The sequence below is a fragment of the Phascolarctos cinereus genome, unplaced genomic scaffold, assembly GCF_003287225.1.
Source record: "Phascolarctos cinereus isolate Bilbo 61053 unplaced genomic scaffold, phaCin_HiC Scaffold_726;HRSCAF=1367, whole genome shotgun sequence".
NCBI classification, from domain to species: domain Eukaryota; kingdom Metazoa; phylum Chordata; class Mammalia; order Diprotodontia; family Phascolarctidae; genus Phascolarctos; species Phascolarctos cinereus.
Genome location: NW_027556098.1, coordinates 107393592 through 107405523, shown reverse-complemented (window position 1 = coordinate 107405523; position 11932 = coordinate 107393592).

Sequence of the window (11932 nt, the reverse complement as noted above, 5' to 3'; positions counted from 1 at the left end):
AAATATTTTCTTCCTTCTTGTTTTGTTTATAACAAGGATGTTCATATTAATATGTTCCATTTCTTCCAATAGCTGCAAACATTTATTAAAGAAAGATCTCACATGTAGTGCGTCAACATACAAATGAATGATATTTAAAATGGGGCAACCAGGTGGCATAGTAGGTAGAATCCCAGGCCTACAGTCAGGAAAACTCACTCCCCTGAGTTCAAATCTGGCTTCAGACACTTCCTATCTGTGTGACCCCAGCTAAGTCACTTAACCTTGTTTGCTTCAGTTTCCTCATCTGTAAGATGACGTGTAGAAAGAAATGGCACATCACTTCAGTATCTTTGCCAAGAAAACCCCTAATGGGGTCACAAAGTGTCAGAAAGGACTGAAATAACTGAACAGCAACAACAAAAAGATATGTAAAAACTGTGATTTTCCATTCTGTCCCTATTAATTCAGAGGTTAAAAAGGAGCTCAACAGGACTTAGGGCCATTTTGAATTTTCATGGCTTATCCTGGCTAAGCAATTCATCACCTAGTGTTTTATGAAGCTGTCTGTGTTTAGTCAAGCTGGTCCTCCTTCAGACATCAGAACCAGCCTCTCACTGGGACCACAGCCTTTGTAGCTAGATAGATCCTATCAGCACCTGTAGTTCACTGACAAAATCTTCAAGACACCAGAGTTCATCTCAACATAATGCTGTAAAACACTAGAATAGGACTTCTCTGAGTGCCAAACTCTAAAATAATTTTAATCTGAGTCAGATATTAATTAATGCAATCATACCTTAAACAACTAACCACTCCCGTTGTCTCTAAATTAGTGCATTTTCCTCCCTTCTACCCCCATTCACCACCCACGTAAATGCCCCAGGCTGCAACATTTCCCTTTTGTGACATTTGTGCCTAGTAAAGGTTAACTTTGTTTTTTTGCTATTTTTGTTTTTTAACTTGATATCACTTGTTGAAATTGCAAACGTTTGGGGACAATGTATTGCATCAGGTTTTGTACCACACTTAGGGAAGAACTGAATTGGTTAAATAGCATATCTTCCTGTGCTATTAAATATTGAGGTCAAATCCGGGCATCTATTATTCAAAGTCATCTTCCTCAGAAATTATTTTTGATATAAATGTGAGCACACGAGGAAAAAAAGAACACAAAATTTTATTCTGTTTGCCTTGAGATAGTAGTCATTTTCAGGAAAGTTAATGGCTTTCTGAATGCTTCATTATCATCCAATTTACAGACTACAGAGAACCCTTACCCAATCGACTCCAAGCAGATGGTGGTTGAGTGTTCAGGGCGCCTGACTGAGTGCTGGGAATACCTGGGTTCCAATTCTGCCTTTTGGTACTCATTTCTTTACTAGCTGTGTGACCACAGGCAAGTTATTTATGCCTCAAATACCTCATCTATAAAATGGGGAGAGAAATACTTGTACCTATTTCGCTGGGTTGCTTTGGGCTTAAATGAGGTAATGTATGTGCAATGCTTTGCCAACCCTAAAGTACTAAATAAATGTTAGCTATTATTACAGTCCTCATGGCCTGAAGTTCAATTTGAGAACTGACATATTCCAGCATTTATGAATTTCCATTTTCCCTCTAAGATCGCACATTGTTTTTTCTTAGCTTTAAATACAGCTTTGTTTTTGCATGGCTGAGAGCTCCCAAGCGTCTGCCTAACACCTTCATCTCCCTGGCTGATAGACAGTTGCTAGTCACTTAGAAAATTGTTTAATATTTCTTCTGTGTTCCCAGGAGAGCTGGTGTCCCTCCCAGTCCCCGTTCATCAGTCCCTCTCTACTCCCTCCCCAGAAATTTGTGTGTCCTTTGTATGTCTAAATCCATCCTTTTCTTTTTCTATTTGACAAAAGGAATCAACATTTAATAAGAACCAGTGAAATATTGGTGCTAATCCTGCAGCCCCCAGGGGAATGGTGTGAGGATTCTTGAAGCTCTTTTATCAGCTCAAAACTGTATTTCTCTAACTAGAACCACCTCATATTATAAATACTTGTCACACAGGTGTCTTCAGCTGACAAGATAATGCCTTATCAATCATAAATTTCCCAAGTTTTGCAAAAGCCCATTTCCATTCTGTTTGTTTTGTCATTCTTGGATGGTACAAAAGAGAAGTTGGAGGCAGAAGATCACCAAGTCACTATCTCCCACCCCCTTTCATTTGAAAAGTCAAATGACACATTTCTCCCTCACTTCAAGCAACAGATTGTCATTCATAAAGCAATTTTTACTAATTAGACCATCATTTTGTTCTAGGGGGTTGGTGAGGAAAAAATGACATGAACATTGTCTTCTAGTAAACTCAACTCGCAAATTGTTTAGTGAATTTCATATTTATGGAATGACTAAAATCCTAAGGTATTAGCCAGGACAGCCAATTATGTCAAAGATATCTCAAAATTTGATTAAGAATATTAGGGAAAACATTATATATATACATATATATATATATGTATATATATGTATATATATGTATATATATGTATGTATGTATGTGTATGTATATAATTATATATATAATGTGTGTATATATGTATGTATAAGGTCTTGGAAATCCATTCAGTCCTTAAGCAATTGGAATGATGCACATCCACCCAGGGTGAGCTACCTCATAATCAATGTGCATCCTCTGGAAGATGACAGGTTGACTTGACCCAGACTGGATTTGAAGCTGGGGTCCCAGATACTACAGAGCTAAGTTTGAAATCACTAAGTAATCCCTGCTGGCACGTCTCCTCTGCTTAGACACTGCCATTTTTAAAATAAGTACTTGGATTGCATTTTTTTAAAAAGTATTGCTCAATAAATAAGGTGAATATGACACTTCTCATACATTTACAAGACCTGTAAGTCATTCCTACCTCATTTAATTGAAGAAGAACTGAGATGATTTTCCCTGGATGCACCTCTCTGGATTCCTTTAAGTTGCAACTGTAATCCCACCTTCTACAGGAAGCCTTTCCCAACCCCTTTTAATTCTAGTGCCTTCCCTCTTTTAATAATTTCCCATTTAATCTATATGTCTTTCTCTATATACATATTATATATATAGCTTGCTTTGCATATATTTGTTTACATGTTGTCTTCCTCATTAGACTGTAAGCTCCTGGAAGGCAGGGACTGTCTTTTGCCTTATTTTGTATCTCTAATGCTTAGCACAGTGCATATGCCTACACACAGTAGGCACGTAATAAATATTGATCATTTTGTTGTTATATAGTCCGAACTGAAAGGGAGACTGTCTCTTTCAGGACAAGGTACCGAATGAAATACAAGTGAGTGAAAAATCACTGATTAAGTACTTTGTGCAAATCACTGTATTAAATACTGGAGCTATAAATAAATAAATAAATAAAAGTAAGACAGTCCTTGCTTCCAAGGAGCTCACATTCTAATGGGGAGGCAACACATTTAGAAAGTTTCATCTTCAAGTCAGATGGAAAGGTCCCATGGCCCTCAGGGTACAGAGGCAATATAGATGGTAATGCCTCTTCTATGATGCTATTTCCACTGACAAAATCACATTAGTTTCTGATGCTAAAGTATTTGGCAGTGCCAAGCACTTTGGTGTCAAGAACTTTCTTTTTTGGGTCTTCAGTCGTTGTGAATGAGGGACCCAGATAAGCAAATGCCAGGCCACTTACCCATTGGAGTAGTTTTGCAGGATGATGGCAGTGAAAGCTAGGCTGAAAATAAGGCCCTTCATGATGGATGTACTGCCCTGCCCAAGCTCCTTGGGCTTTCTTGCCCGTCAGTGGCAGTGGGACAGAAGTTGGTATTGGTAACGTTGAGAAAGTAAGACCCTTTTCCATAGTGAGTTCTCCTTTCAATAGTAGCTAAAGGGCTTGGTGTGGAAGCAGAACTAGTGGACTGGAGGATACTGCTACTCCAAAGGCTTGATGTTTTAGGTTCCTGGAATACCTCTATTAGTATTTCAGGAGAGGTGGTTTTTGAAATATTGTTAGTGGTTTGACTTACCTGGCACACGCCACCTTCTACATTTCCCTCAGAATGCCTTTGTCATGAAGGCTGACTTATCTGCCTAGAAGGTGGCAGATGATCGGCAGTTAGTGAGAAAGATATCCCTTTGTTGATAGTAGTTATTGCCCCAAGTGATAGCAAGGTGGGGCTTGAAGAAGAACTAGTTGTCTAGAAGGCACTATTATTCTCAAGGCTTTTGGTTTTAGGTCCTGGGGGTATCTCCTTTGGGTCTCACAGGAGGTATAGGCCAAAGTGGTGATGATTTGATTTGCCTGGTACATATCATCTCTTTTGTATCTCTCATGGTACCTTCTGTTTTAGGATTTAAACTGGTGGAGATAATATCAGTGTGCATTCCAGGAATAGCATATGGCTTATATCTGGTGTTCTTAGCTTTTTTTTTTTTGGTCCCATATACCCCTTTAGCAATCTTGCAAAGCCTATAAACCCTTTCTCAGAAGAATTTAAATGCATCATGTAAAATACATAGGATTACAAAGGAAACCAATTATGTTGAAATAAAGATGTATTTTTTTATCCAAGGTGATGGACCCATGAAATCTATACTTAGACCCCTTGGAAGTCTATAGACTCCAGGTTTAGAATTCCTGGTAAATATGAATATATGGAGGTGAAACAATGGAAGGCGGAAGTGGGAAATACTTACTGGTCAAGATTGTCTACATTTTAGAATATATGAAGGAATGCTGTATGAAATAAGACTGGAGAGGTAGGGAGGAGGATCTTAAATGTTGTTCTTAGGAATTTATAATTTATTGTGCAAGCCATAAGGAACTACTCATGGTTTTTGAAAAGGGGATGAGATGATTACATCACTGCCCATCCTTCCTGCTGCCCGATCAGTAATTCTTACCTGCTGCCTTCTTCCACCAGACCAGGAGCAGGGAAGCTGTGACCTCAAGGCCACATGTGGCCATCCAGACTTCACAGATTCAGTCAAAGGGCTGTACGTGAGGACCTAGAGGATCACATGTGGTTTCGAGGCCTCAGGTTTCCCACCCTTGCACCAGACCTTTAGTCTGCTTGACACCTGATGGTAATTTAGAAAGTATAGAGGCTATGGTTATCTCTGAGGCAATGGTGTAAAAGTCAAACAGAAATGGCTGCTGCTAAATCTTAAGAAAAGGTTCCCTGAAGCTACATATTAACTTAGGAAACCACTTATCAACATGATATATCTATATCTATATATCTATATCTATATCTGTATCTATATATATCTATGTACACACATATATGTTATAGCATTTGTACTTATTTTGTTACATATTTCCCAGTTGCATTTTAATCTGTTTCCCCCTAACTCAAGAGTGTTGCTGACCATATATGGCCCTTACGGCTGTGTGTTTGACACCTCTGCTCTCAGGTTCTTGAAAGCCCAGGGAGAGGGAGAGAATAGTTAGATCTCATGCATTTGTTCTAGGCCTGAGCAGGCTGCTCATGACTAATAATTCCTTCCTTAATCTTCCTAAAATCCAGCCATTCTTACATGGGAAAAATCTTAGAAAGTCTTCCATAAGCCTAAAGGTATCAGAGATAATATAAATTGGCAGTCCTCTAACTTTTTGTTTCAAGTAAAGAGCCAGAATTTTAAATTATGCTGAAAATGAATGGTATATTTTGGAGTCACATGAGCGACAAGATGTCCAAACAGTCACTTTCTCTGGATGGATTTTACTTTTTAAGCTTCCAAAAATGGGAGTACTCACTAGATATAGAACAGTTGCAGTCAAATCCATGAAACAAAAAACAAGATCTCTAACAAAGTAAAATCATCATTATTTCATACTAGGAGTCTCTAATTGTTAAAGTACTTACCCAAAGCATCTACTACCCCTGCCCACTAGCCTCCATGATCCTGTCAGGGACACAGGCTATTTTGGGAATTCCTGTATTACAGATAATTTGTGATGGCACACATAAACCCCCTAATGTCCCTTCACCAAATCCATGGATGAACAACAAAGCAATGATGATTTCTATACTCTCCTGGCAAGAAATGGCCAGGGTGGGGGGCGGCACTTCAAGTAAAGAAGAAAGTCAGTAGAAAGGATGGATTTAATCTAGGGGATTGAAAGTGGATTCTCACCCAACAGGATAGGAAGATTCCCCTGAAGAGAATTCCAATGGGAGAAGAGTCTTGTATGTGCCTTGGTAACCTCATGGTAGGTTTAATCTGGATGTAGTCAATGAATTGAGAGGCTACCTTCTCTTAGAGAGTATTACGCTTCCATGCCTGCAATCGTAGCCCAGGAGAATGGATGTGTGAGCTCCTATAGGTAGCTAGTACTCAGAAATTTGGAAAGGGGGCATGGACACAGAAGTGAATTAGCATAGCCTTTATGAAGGAGAATGATGATGGTGAGGTTAGAGGGTGGAATCAAGCTGTATGATTTGGGTTACAAAGTAATTTATCCCATACAGCACTGCTTTTATCCCAAATTACTTCCCTAATTAATAGAAGCTTCAAAGAGAGAGGCACAGCAGAAGGAAGGGATGATGAAGCAAGATATATAAAGGCAATAACAGAAATTGGCAAAAAGAGAGAGGGAAAACCTAGTACTTCATAAGCTTTAACCCCATGAGGAACACAAAGAGATTAAAAAAGCAGAGAACAAAAATTCAGAATAGATTGGAAGGGAAAAGTATTAATCAAAAGATCATATAGGAAAAAAAGTACAGTAAGAGAAATTTAGCAAACATAAGAAGCTGCTGCAAGAGGTTTTTAAACAAATAAATAACTGAGTGGAAAAAAACTGATGACAAAATGGGAAAATAGATGACCCACTAAATAAATAAATGTAATGAAAAGAAATCAACAGGTTTAGTGAAAATACAAAGAGCAAAAGAATGGGCAAATGGCAGTTGGAGGGAGGTATTAGGGAAGAGATTCTGTGTAATAGAGTTGAATCAAAGTAGTTTAAGCAAAACTAATCATAGACAAGAGTGTCCAAGTGGTGCAGTGGTACAGTGGATAGAGTTCTGGGCCTGAAGTCAGGAAGACTCATCTTCCTGAGTTCAAATTTGGCCTCAGACGCTTACTAGCTGTGTGACCTTGGGCAAGTTACTTAACCCCATTTGCCTCAGTTCTCTCATCTGTAAAATGGTCTGGAGAAGGAAATGGCAAACCACTCCAGAGTCACTGCCAAGAAAACCCCAAATGGAGTCAGGAAGCGTTAGACATGACTGAACAACAAAAAAATCATGGAAAAAATATTGATTTAAAGAAGGAATGAGAAAAGAAAAAGTGCTAAAGAATAAATGGTGGAAAATGTCTAATTTTAAATGTGAGTGAACCAACCAATCAATTAAGACAAAAGAGATTGATGGATTGAAAAAGAAACAAAACACGACAACTGGTTGCTTATAAGAAACACATATAAAAAAGCAAAGATGAACACCATCAAAATGAAAGTGTCTTTTGATAATTTATTTTTAGTTTTCAACATTCACTTCCATAAGATTTTGAGTTTTTAATTTTCTCCCTCTGTCATGCCTCCCCCACAAGATGGCATGCAATCTGATATAGGCTATACTTATACATTCATATTTAACATATTTTCCCATTAGTCATGATATAAAGAACAATTAGAACTAATGGGAGGAACTGTGAGAATTAAGCAATAAAATAAAACAACAAAGGAAAGTGAGAGCAAATAGTATGCTTTCATCTGCATTCAGACTCCATAGTTCTTTCTGTGGATGTGGATAGAAATTTCCATCATGAGTCTTTTGGAGTTGTCTTAGATTCTTGCATTGCTTGGAAGATCCAAATCTATCAAAGTCAGTCATCCCACAATGTGGCTGTTACCTTGTTCTACTGATTTCACCCTGCATCAGCTCATGTAAGTTTTTCCAGGTTTTTTTGAAGTGTGCCTGCTCATCATTTCTTATACTGAAATAGCATTCCATTCCATTCGCATACTTGTCCAGCCATTCTTCAATTGATGGGCATCCCCTCAATTTCCAATTCTTTGCCATCACAAAAAGAGCTGCTATAAATATTTTTGTACATTTGGGTCCTTTTCCTGTTTTTATGATTTCTTTGGGATACAGACCTAGAAGTGGTATTGCTGGGTCAAAGGGTATGCACAATTTTATAGCCCTTTGGACATAGTTCCAAATTGCTCTCCAAAATGGTTGGATCATTTCACAACTCCACCAACAATATATTAGTGTTCCAATTTCCCCACATCTTCTCCAACATTTATCATTGTCATGTTTTGTCATGTTAGCCAAATCTGATAGGTGTGATATAGTACCTCAGAGTCGTTTTGATTTACATTTCTCTAATCAACAGTGATTTAGAACATTTTTTCACGTGGCTGTAAATTGCTTTGGTTTCTTCCTCTGAAAACTGCTTGTTCATATCCTTTGGCCATTTATCAATTGGGGAATAACTTGTATTCTTAGAAATTTGATTCAGTTTTCTATGTATTTTAGAAATGAGGTCTTTATCAGAGATACTAGTTATAAAAATTCTTTCCCAGTTTTCTGCTTCCCTCCTAATCTTGGATGCATGGCTTTGTTTGTGCAAAAGCTTTTCAATTTAATATAATCAAAATTATCCATTTTGCATTTCGTAATGTTTTCTATCTCTTGTTTGGTCATAAATTCTTCCCTTCTCCACAGATCTGAAAGGTAGACTGTTCCTTGCTTTTCTAGTTTGCTTATAGTATCAGTCTTTATATTTAAATCATGTATCCATTTTGACTTTATCCTGGTGTAAGGTATAACATGTTGGTCTATGCCCATTTTCTGCCATACATTTTTCCAGTTTTCCCAGCAGTTTTTGCTAAATAATAATGTCTTATCTCAGAAACTGAAATCTTTGGATTGATTAAATAGTAGATTAGTATAGTCATTGACTGTTGTGTCTTGCATACTTAACCTGTTCCACCAATCCACCACCCTATTTCTTAGCCAGTACCAAGTAATTTTGATGATTGCTGCTTTATAATACAATTTAAGATCTGGTACAGCTATGTCACCTGCTCTTGCATTTCTTTTCATTGGTTCCCTTGATATTCTGGACTTTTTGTTCAAAATAAGAGTCTTTATCAAAATTTACTATGTGATAGGGGAATCCCAAAGAGCATGATTTGTAGTCGCTCTATCCTCAAAGTTGAAACAAAAATTCACATTTTATGATGTTTTTGTGTTTTAATACATGACCAATTTTCATAAAGGTGTAATGTACAGGTAATAAATATATATAATCCTTTCTCTTCCCATTCAGTAATTTCCAGATAGCTATGAAATCTTAACTTTACATAATTCATGACTGATCATTAACTTGTTTCTTGTTTATCTTTTGTTTAGATTTATTTGGATTTGAGGGTATGTATTGAGATCCCCAACTTATAGTTTTACTGTCTATTTCTTCTTATAAATAGAATAGCTCTAAGTTTTGAATGCGATGCCATTTAGAGAACATATGTTAAATATTGATATTAATTCATTGACAATGGTACCTTTAAAGATAATTTAACCATAAATTCTTATTTTATCACTTTTAATCAAGTTTATGTTTATTTCTGCCTTATTTAAGATCATGATTGCTACTCCTGACTTTTAAAATTCTCAACAAACATGATTTTGCTCCTCCTCCTTATTTTAATTCTGTGTGAATCTTTCTGCCACGTATACTTCTTGTAGAAACCCATATTGTTAGATTCTGCTTTGCTATGCCATTACCCGCATCTTTTTTTTATGGGTGATTTAATCCCATTCACAGTTTTAATTGTTAATTGTATGTTTTGTTCCATTTGATCCTTTTCCCTCTTTTCTCCTCTACCCCCACTCTTGCTACTCTTTACAAAGAAAGTTTTGAGAGAAAGGTGCTCAACACTACCAATCTGTATTTGATATAATGTTTTTTTTAAAAATTTGCTCCTCTTCTTTTCCCCTCATGCAGTCCTATACCACAGATTTACTTCCCTTACTTTCCTTTTCACTTGCAAAGGCGGAATATATTCCCTCTATGGTTAATATTCCTCTTCTATATTCCCTCCTCTGCAATAACTCCTCATGGCATCCTCCATACCAATTTCCTTTCCTTTTTCTGTCTTTCTTTTTGGAGTCTAATATATTTCTTCAATAAACTCTTTGTGTTTGGGTGTATTTGTGTATATGTGTTTTCAACCCTCTTCTATCCAATTCAGATGAAAGTGAAGCTTATGTGTAGTTCACTTCCCCATCCCTTCCTCCATGTTTGGATAGTCTTCTTTCCCACCCATTCTAATTAAGTCCCTTCTTTTTGCTTTATTCCCTAAACTATTCCTTTTCCCTTCCCTTTTCTTTTTTTTTAATCTCTTAAGATTATCAAGATAAAATAAGCTCCTCCTAGGCTTTCTATCTTTACTCTCTCAATGCTTTTTTATTAGAATATAATCATTTCATCATTTTATTTCATTGTTGTTCAGTCATTTCATCTTGTCCAACTCTTCATGACCCCATTTGGGGTTTTCTTGGCAAGGACACTGGAGTGGTTTGCTATTTACTTCTCCAGCTCATTTTACAGATGAGAAAACTGGGGCAAACAAGATTAAGTGACTTGCCCAGGGTCACATAGCTACTAAGTGTCCAAAGTCAAATTTGAACTTGTAAAGAAGAGTCTTCCTGACACCAGACCCTGTACTCTATCCAGTGCAATACCCAGCTGCCTTTATCTTATAGGCAAATTTTCACACAAACAATAACTAAAGAGCATTTGGTTTGCTCTTTAATTAGATCACAAAAATTATGCTATGTTGATTCTTGAGACTTTTTAGCTCCTTCTCTTGCTAATCTATCAGGTTCTTCATTGCCTGCAAACTCTGAATGACCAGGAATGTGCACCCATTTAATATCTAAGCCTTGATTAAGTGTATGGAGCTTAACAAAGTTTTTGATAATGACATCTTTTCATTCACTTGTTTTTCAGACATTTTTAATCGTATTATTTTCTTGAGTTCTATCAAGTCTTCTCTCACTCTTTCCTCTAGAGTTCACATTTAATTTGTATAATCACTTAAAAATAAAAAAAATAAAACTTTAGTTTTACCTCTTACCAAATGTCCATACAGCTCTGGACAAATTTTTATTCTTATTTCTGTTTTTGCTTATAAATGAGGGCTAACTTTTTTCTTTTCAGTTTGCCTTGAATATATCCCTGGCTCCTTAATATTTCTGACTCATTGATGTTTTCTTATATTAGTTAATTTTTCCAGGCTTACTCTTGAATTGGGAGTTTCTGTTAGGACTATACTTATAGAGATAATGGTGGAATCTTTTTTTTTGTTACTAATTTATATTATTTAGGATTTTGGTAAAGAAAATTGTTTTGTTTTCTTTTCCAAGTGCCTCAGGAGTATCTAGGCAGGTCTCTGTTCCGGGATAGTGTTTGCACTACCTGAATGGTATGTATATTGTATCTGGGTTTGTCTGTGATGGTCAGGACTGGAGTTAGTATAAGTTGTTCCTGACTCCAGGCCCAGTCCTCTATCCATTGTGCCACCAACTGCCTACAAATACAGACACATATAATACATACATACATGTATACATATGCATATAAGAGAAAAGTGGTTAAATTATATGTATCAATAGTTTTTAAAAGAATTATAAGCTTTTAAAAACTGTGAAGCAGTGTTCTGAATTACAAAAAGAGAGAGAGAGAGAGAGAAATGCAAATCACAGCAACCATGAGGTTTCACCTGACACTCAACATATTAGCAAAAAATGAAAGATGAAAATAGTTCATGTTGGAAGACTTGTGGAAAGACAGGAACTTTAGTGCACTGTTGGAGGAGCTCTGAATTGACCAAAATATTCTGGAAAGCAATATGGAATTATTGGTTTCTGGAAAGCAATATGGAATAAGAGAGTGACCAATATTTTACTGGACATATACCTTAAAGATTTCAATGAT